This window comes from Mustela erminea, chromosome 4 (assembly GCF_009829155.1).
Source record: "Mustela erminea isolate mMusErm1 chromosome 4, mMusErm1.Pri, whole genome shotgun sequence".
In the NCBI taxonomy this organism is placed as follows: domain Eukaryota; kingdom Metazoa; phylum Chordata; class Mammalia; order Carnivora; family Mustelidae; genus Mustela; species Mustela erminea.
In genome coordinates this window covers 62486803-62495987 of record NC_045617.1, presented here as the reverse complement: position 1 = coordinate 62495987, position 9185 = coordinate 62486803, and positions in this window count along the sequence as shown.

The following is a 9185-nucleotide window of genomic DNA, read 5'->3' as shown; positions in this document are numbered from 1 at the left end:
TTTTTTCATACTCATACTTGTGTGTAAGTCTGTGCCTCCTTGATTAACCGCTATTTTTGTTTTGCTATCTGTATATTCCTATCATTGCTGGTACAGAGGATTATTCTAGTAATAGACTGCATAGTTAGAATGGAAGGACTACTTTTCTTTTCTTTTTTTCTTTTTTCTTTCTCTCTCTCTTTCTCTTCTTTCTTTCTCTCTCTTTCTTTCTTTAAGATTTTATTTATTTATTTGACAGAGATATAGGGAAAGAGCACGAGTAGAGGAATAGCAGGCAGAGGGAAAGGGAGAAGCAGACCCCTGCTGAACAGGACCCTGGGATCATGACCTGGGCTGAAGGTAGCTGCTTTACCTACTGAGCCACCCGGATGCCCCTCTGACCCTCCCTCCCCCTCCCTTCCCCCCCTTCCCCTCTCTCCCCTTCCTTCCTTCCTTCCTTCCTTCCTTCCTTCCTTCCTTCCTTCCTCGCTTTCTTTCCTTCATCAGTGAAGCACTAGCTGTAATTACGACTTAATAACTACTTTTCTGTTGAAGATGAAGTGTTCCTTCACAGTTACAGACTCTCCCTTCCTATAATCTGACACTGTAGGTCATGGGGACACAATGGTGGGACGTTAAAGCTGATAAAATCTGAAGTCATGTCTTATCAACAAACTGAAAACTTGAATACCTTTTAAAACAATTTCTTGATATATGTGGAACCAGCTACTATTGGGCTGGGACTGAAAATAAATCCACAGTTTTTGACATAGATTGTGGAGTTTGGATAAAAACAAAGAACTTCTAAAATGCCTGAATTCCTGCAACTTTGAGGGAAGGCACTGCTCCACAAATAAGGTAACATTGATTTTTTTTTTTTTTTTAATCTGGTGGAGGCACCAGATTTTTTTATGTACATATATATTTTTTGACATATTGAATAGTGAGAAAAATCTACCACTAAGTTTTGGAGATATTGCCATAATCACTGATTTCACAGGGAAGAAAGATGATTGCAGTCATATTTTTGTCACTTTGTTGCTGTCATTCCTGGTTATAATTCATAGCATTGTTGAATAGGGGTTGATATTTTATCAGGACTTACCAATAGGAATATGCACATGGAGAATGTTAAAGCTAGAGGGGACCCAAGAGCACTTTTGTTCTCTAAATAAGGAAACTGATCTTTAGAAAGGTGACATTTAAGATTAGACAGCTGACATATTGCAAACCCAGGCCATTGGATTCCCAGTCTAGTTCCCTTTCCAGCAAACCTCTTTGAGCTCTTGGCACTGAAAATAAGGCAGGCTGGTAATGTTGAGAAATCACCCCCAAGTTTGCCTATTTACAGAGAAGTCTTCATAGTGCTTCATTGATGCCTTCACTTTCTACAGAGGTGTTATTGTGGGCCTAGTCAACACGTGCTTGTGTATAGGGAGCGTACCTACCTGGTATGTAAAGTAATGAGACACTATACTGGAAACTGTTGTTCCAAATAAAGCTGATCCATCACTGACCTGGCCCATAGGCTTTTGTGAGTGAAGAAAATTAAATAGGATGGCAGCAAATATTTCATATGGGGGGAAATGATCGAATATTGGAGAAAGGTGCAAAAACAGACAAATTTCCAACTTTCTTTGCCTTTCTTAGGCAATGTGAGTCCAGTGGCTGGGCTCATGGCTTATTGGCAGGGAGAGGGTGTCCCTCTATTTTTTTTATGCTCTTTTTTCCATCTCTCTACCCCTTGACGAGTTCCAGAAGCTTCCATCTCCAAATAAATGTAAAAGAAAAAAAAATAATGTATATAACCTTTTCACGATCTTATTTCCTATTTCTTGTAGGGACTAGGCTATGGAGATGGTTGACCAATCCATAGATTAAAAACCAGAAATGAAACAAAAACTCTCAACTTTTTGTAAACTCTCTCTCTTTGTATTTCCTTGTAAGTAAGTTTTACTAGGCCTTGGCTGTGTCCCCCACCCCCCAAACATTAGCAGTCACAGGACTCCTCTTCTGCATCACTTAGAACTACTGAAGTGAGGGCAGGTCTGGTCTTCTGCTTACCAGCATTGTAACAAGGTCCTCATTTTATTCCACTTTTAGCGGCAATTCCTTGCCCTGAAGCACAGGGCTTCCCTTCCCGAGAGAGTCTGAAATGTATGTCCCTCTTCCAAAATTATGGGAATCTTAATTTGTAATAAAATCACATGAATGAGTTGTGGTAAGTTTTTGGCAGGATTTGGAAAATAATGGTTTCATTTAAACATGAATCACTAAAATACTGCTTCCTTCACATAGTTAAGTCAAAGCAGCCCTTATTGTTAGAATTAAGAGATTTCTTCCACAAATCTCTGTGCCTTACATAGACTTTTCAGTATGGAGGTCTGGGCACTATAGCACAGAAAATGGTACTCACAAATCGTCTTTTCTCTAAAACAAAGAAGAAAGATGCATTGCTTCTCATTACCTTCCTGTGGAGATTTCCAGAGTATCAATAGGCTGATTATGACATGCATGAGTAAATATACCAGAGGTGAAAAAAGGGAGAAGTTGAGGAATGTCGTTTCCCCTGAGGGAGATTTTTTAGTAGTGTGGAGGGCACTGTGGTTGGGAGCTTTGATGGGATAGGAGCTTGGAATGCTCCCCAGGTACCCTTGTCTTACACAGGACTGCAGTCTGGTGCATATGGCAGTGGTGAGTCCAGAGATCCATTGACAGTATGTGGGTTTAATGAAATATCACTGGGAACTTTGCTTTGCTGTGGAATCCATTGTTACACCATAGTGCTTCTTCTTCTTCTTTTTTTTTTTTAAATTTTTTATTTTTTATAAACGTATATTTTTATCCCCAGGGGTACAGGTCTGTGAATCGCCAGGTTTACACACTTCACAGCACTCACCAAAGCACATACCCTCCCCAATGTCCATAACCCCACCCCCCTTCTCCCAACCCCCCTCCTCCCAGCAACCCTCAGTTTGTTTTGTGAGATTAAGAGTCACTTATGGTTTGTCTCCCTCCCAATCCCATCTTGTTTCATTGCTTCTGAGTCACATTAAGAATAAATACTGTTGTTTTCAAACAGTATTTATTTTTAAACATAAGTAGACTTGACCCTGTTTAAGATAGTGAAGAAAAGGAAAATGCTTTCCCCTTTGGGAACTCCAAGTTTGAAAGACAACATGATTGGAAGTGTGAAGAGTAACTTTGGTTTTTCTTTTCCAAATGAAGGATATTAAGACACTTTTTTTTCTTGTCCCAATGACACCGATTTTTCCCTTCTGTTGCAAGTTAGTCTTTGGTGATGAGGTGATAAGGAAAATTAAGGAGATGTATGACCTACTTTCATGATAGAGAAAACCAGGCAGCTGACTAGAGAAAATATACCTGATTGGAGAAGAAGGAAAGAAAAGTTTATGGCATAAGTACTTTTTTCTTTTAGAGTAGGATGGACCAGTTATAAAATATCAGAGTTTCACTTGTTAGCACATCCTACCCTGTTTTTATTAAGACAATTTTTAGTAATTGTTGGGCTTGATTCTTTCTTTGAAGTAGGGTCCCATCTACTCTTCAAGAAGAATGCCTTTCACACTGAATGATGTCCAAGGGGTAGAGTCAAGTCCTAAGTGATGATTACCCTAATGGTAAAGTTTCAAAGACTACGTTAAAAAATCACATTTTATTCTTCTTTGATTTGGTTAAACATCCAGATGATACATACTGCAAAAGAGTACACAGTGAGAAGTCCACTTCCCTTCAACATTCCACAACAATCTAGCTTTTCTCCTAGAGACAATCATTGTTATTGTTTTTCTTTACTGCTCTGGAGATGGCCTATTAGAGGCTTCTTTTAAAAAATACTCTTTTAACCTTTCTGGTAATATCAGGTCATGAGGCTCAAATTTTCCCATCAGTGAGAGGTATTTGGACCCCTTTTGGCAGTAGGGAGGAGATTTTCCTTCCAGGATGACAATGCCTCACGACCACCCTGAAAGGTAATACAACCCCATTTTCCAGATGAGGAAGGCAGTGATCCCAGAAAACTGTGATTTGCCTGGTCCAAGGAGTTGTTACTGGTGGAACCAGAGTTCCCACCCAGGCAGCCTGAGCTGCTGGCGCCGCCTTTCCACCATCCAGTGATGCTCAACCAGCCCAGGTGGTGTCTTTGGCACGTTAGTCTTCTCTAGCGAGGTTGCATATGGGCGTTCTTCTTTTGAAAGCACATTCCCAAACAGTTTATAAGAAAACATCAGTCTTATGCTAGCAAAATCCAGAATTCCAACAAAATAGTATTGAATGAATTCAGATATACACAGACCCGCAAACCTCCTGACCTCCTCACAGCCCCCCTTCCCAACTTTGATGCCAGGTTTAATGGTTGTCACCACTCACAAGATCTTTCAGGAAGAGGCTGGGCTTAATTTCTTCCCTTCAGCCACAGTAAAACATCCTTAGGCAGGTGATTCAAGGCAGACTTGCTGGAAGGGCCAGACAATTAGTCATGATTTTTGGTGGTTCGTATCAGCAGACTTGCCATTTTTGCCCCCCTCAGTGCACCCCATTTCATCTTTGAGGTAGTGCTCTTGGCCACAACGACTCTGAGACATCCAGTGTTGTCAGGGACTCTCTTAGTTGCTGGTTTCACTGTCCTGATCATTCTGACTTGTGTACATCCTGATTTGGTTATATGTGGCCCGATTTCTTCAAGGCCCTCTGTGAATTTGGCCATGATGGACATACAACATTTTATTTTAGAATCCTTTAAAATTTTTCATTTTTTTAAAAAGATTTTATTTAATTACCTGAGAGAAAGAGAGCACATAGAGGGGGAGGGAGAAGCAAACTCCCTGCTGAGCAGGGAACCTGACACAGGACTCGATCCCAGGACCCTGGGATGATGACCTGAGCCACAGGCAGACATTTAACTGACTGAAACACACAGGTACCCCATAGAATTATTTTTTAAATAGTGATCATAAACAGTTTCTGAAGCATTACTAGAAGGACTTGTTATTCCCCTGTTTGCATCACTGAATCACTTTGAACTGTCATTAATAGTTGGTTTGCATTATCTGTATGCTACTACCCCCAACTCTTTAGGGGTAATAACTTGGCGTTCATTTTAGTCCATGTACATAGTTCTGAAAATGACGAAGGAGGGAAGTACTCTTTTTTTTTTTTTTAAAGATTTTATTTATTTATTTGACACAGAGAGACACAGTGAGAGAGCGAACACAGGTGGGGTAGTGGGAGAGGGAGAAGCAGGCCTCCCGCCGAGCAGGGAACCCGATGCAGGGCTCGATCCCAGGACCTGGGGACCATGACCCGAGCCAAAGGCAGACGCTTAATGACTGAGCCACCCAGGCGCCCCTGGAGGGAAGTACTCTTAAAAAAGATTCTTTCTGAGCGTTAGCATATCATCTGTATTCACAAAGAATGAAGTTCTGCTATTTATCCCTGATCCTGTTCCACAGAAACATTCCTTATAGCTCTAAAGGGGCACCTAAAAATTAAAGCCAATTACTAGCAATGTATATAGGATGCACTTTCTTTTCCTTGTTATGTTCAAAGCACAGAAACATGTCTGACCCAGATTAACATTTCTCATGATTAGAATGAATAGTCATTTAAATTGCTTTGTAACTGTATCAAAGTTTGTTGAAATACACTATTTTCTTTCCTTTTCTCAGTCATGTAAGAAAGAGTAATCTTGAGAGTAATATTCCTCACTTGTAACGTTAAAACAGACATTGTATGTAGCATCTCAATTCTCCTCCTAGAAAACATGCCTCAAGATTGCAAGGGATTTGTCATAGAAATTCGGCACTGAAGTGCATTGGTGTTTGAGGCCGGGCATCTCTGGAGACCCATTTGCCTGGGTGTCCTAGGGGAGAGGCCGAGATTGACTTCTCTATTGAAGCCAGACCATTGGCTGTGGTGGGAAAGCTATGGTCTCTGTACATAAGACAAAGAGTTCCCAAGCACGCTCTTGTAGGATGTTCTTACCAGCTGTTATGGACTGAGTGTTTGTGTCTCCTCAAAACTTATATGCTAAATCTACAATGTGATTGTATTTGCAGGTGGGGACTTTGACAGGAAATTGGTTTAGGTGAGGTCTTGATGGGAGGCTCCACGATGAGAAGAGTGCCCTGATAAGAAGAGTTACTGGAGCTCTTTCTCTGTCCACGATATGAGGACACTGAGAAGACAGCCATCTGCAAGCCAGAAGAAGCCCAGAAAACTGGGTCAACTGGCCCCTGGATCCTGACATTCCCAGACTATGGAAATAAACTAAATAAACCTAATAAATAAATTCCCGTGTTTAAACCACCCTGTCTATGGTTTCCTGTGATGGTAGCCTGAGCTGACTAGGACAACTGCATACTTTAATGCTACTCTAACAGTGACATTTTGACTTATCCTCTTACTCAGTGTTACTGTTTGCTAGACAGCCTGTCAGGTTCAAAGTCCTCGTGTTATTCCCTGAAAACTGTTTCTCCTCCAATATCTCCTAGTTCAAAGATTAAATCCTGGTAGATTTCCCTAACCAGGAGTATTTAGTGTTTTCATTTTTGTTTTTAAATTACATGTCCTTGATAATTTATTCATTATACTCAATCAACAACACTATCTTAAAATTCTTTCTTTTCTCCTGTCCATGCATCTCCATTAGAATCTTATCCCTGGGAAGGTTAGGGCTTGTTCTTTTTTGTTCCTCCGTGTATTGCCAGCAGCTAGCTAGCACAGTACCCAACCCCAACAGGTGCTTAGTGCGTGATGGAGCGAGGAGCACTGCCGGGGTGTGATGAAGGTCAGTGGGTGAGAGAACCTCCGATTCAGGACTAACTGGGTCCTTGAAAAGAGCTCAGGAATTCTTCGGATGGTGTTTTTCCCCAGGGTGTCTCTTTCCAGCCTCCTCTCCATTCCTTGTCGAGATACTGTCAAACTCATTTCCTTGCTTTGCTTTAAATGGGCTATTCTAAACTGACCCATGACAAGAAGACTGAACTAATAAAGTGGGTTCCCCAGAACTTCTTTGAAAGAGTTGAGGAATTCTTGGCCAGATGGGTAATCTTAAACAAATTATAATTTACACCCAGAACCAAGAAGAAATCTAGCACAGATCCAGAAGATTATGGTTTCTGATTCTTCTCTGCTTTAGATAGACTATCACATTGGATCACTCAGCACTCATATAGAAAAGAGGGGGAAAAATTTCTCCAATAAGCAATTAAGAGCCCTATATAATTGCCTTGCATTATGATGTAAATTTGCATGCAGATAAGGAGAAAAGTGTGGGTGGAGTATATGTAGATTTTCATAATGTATTTGAAAATTCGATTTTCAGTGGCGTATCCCAGTGATTTTCTCACTGGGGGAAAGAGAATGATTAGTCACAGTTGGGGAACCAACTTAAAAATAGGAAATGGAGGGTACTGTAAACAGACAGTTTAGAACGGGGAAGTCGAAAGGGAGCAATGTTCAAGTCCTGCTTTTCACCAGACTTCTTACAAACGAATTTTAGTGTCTACATTTGTGAGAATAACATAAAACTTCTTGGGGCTGGACAACAAGCTAAATAAAGAGACAAATGCAGAAAGTTCATAAATTGGTGTAAGTAGGGCTACAAATGGCAACTGGGACAATGGAGAGGTTTTAGGTAAACACAGAAACAGAAATGGATATTTATCAAGAGTTTACCATGGGCTGGCCACTCTTCTAAGCCCTTGACACCTATTATTTTAGGTAGATTTGTCATCACCATAGGAAGTCACCTATTATTTTAGGTAGATTTGTCATCACCATAGGAAGTCAGTGCTTTTGTTATCCTTATTTCATTAATGATGAACATCAGATAGTTAGTTTGCTGAAGATTACACAAATAGCTTGGATTTCAAGCTGGGGATCCCAGTCAAAATTTGTGTGTCTTACCACTACTCTGGGGAATCCTTCAGATACATGGAAGATGAAGGGAGTAGAAACAAAGAAAGAGACTAAAGATCAAGAAACTATTCAAAGAGAAAACTCCAAAGAAGAAAGAAGTTTAAAAAAAAAAAAAAAAAAGATTGTGAAATACCAAACTGAATGTTGTCCTATTGTCTTGTGTTATAATTAGGATGCATTTACATCCAGACTTTTGTGGGCAATTCTAGTCAGATTAATTTAAGTTGGAACCAACCAACAGAAGAGGATTGGTGATAAAAATGGTGAAAGGAAAGGAAAAATGAAAGCTTGTGAGAAAGACTTTATTTCAGAGATAAATTTTGAGAAAAGGCTAAGATGAATATCTATGACATCATAACTGGCCAAGCAAATATGGGACATGAAAAGGATGTACTGACTTAGGAATAAACCCCCAGAGTTGGTGTGGGTGGGATATATGATATATATTGCTGTGTTTAAGAAATTACTAAGAATAATTATAAAAACTCCTGAAAATAGAAACAGGTCCAGCCTATAAGGCTGATGCCAAGGAGGGTAGTCATGGGTCTTACCAAGCCAAGCATTTCTCAAGAAAAAAAAAAAAAAGAGAGAGAGAGAGAGAGAGCACCTAAGTGGTCAATCATGGCTTTGAAGTCAGACAGGCAAGGTTTAAGTCCTCACTCTCCAGTTCACTGAGAAGTTATTTAATCCCTCTGAGATGTGGTTTCATCACCTGCCAACTGTAGATAATCATATTTCACTGGGCAATTGGGCCTGGCACATAATTGGCACTGAAAGAATGTTGGCTGTTGATATGCTTCGGATGACCTTACGCATGTCTTCATGATGTGCTCCCCAAACACTTTCTCTTCTCTGAGGCTGAAGGTTGTTGGGGGTTTCAGTTGGAGTCTACCTTGAAGTGAGATTCTTTGGCTCAGCTCTGAACTTCTGTTTGTATCTCTGTATGGACGAGGGGAAATCGCCGTGAACTCTCCAAATCTTGAGACAGTACATACTTTCATGGCCTTCTCTTGTCCAGTAGAGCGGCTTACCTATTTATTACTTGAGTCCCTTTTCTTAATAGCTTATAATTGGTGGTCTCCTACGTATCTCTTCTGAATTTTGCTTTTTGGTTGCTTGGTTTGTTTTGATGATCCTTTTATGCCCATAAGTTGAAAGGAGAAGGACACTATGTGTTTGCCTTTCTTGTGGAGAGTGGACTCTTTCTTGTTTGCCATCTCTTATCTCCTAGACTGAGAACCCTTGAGTCCAGGGACCAAACATAC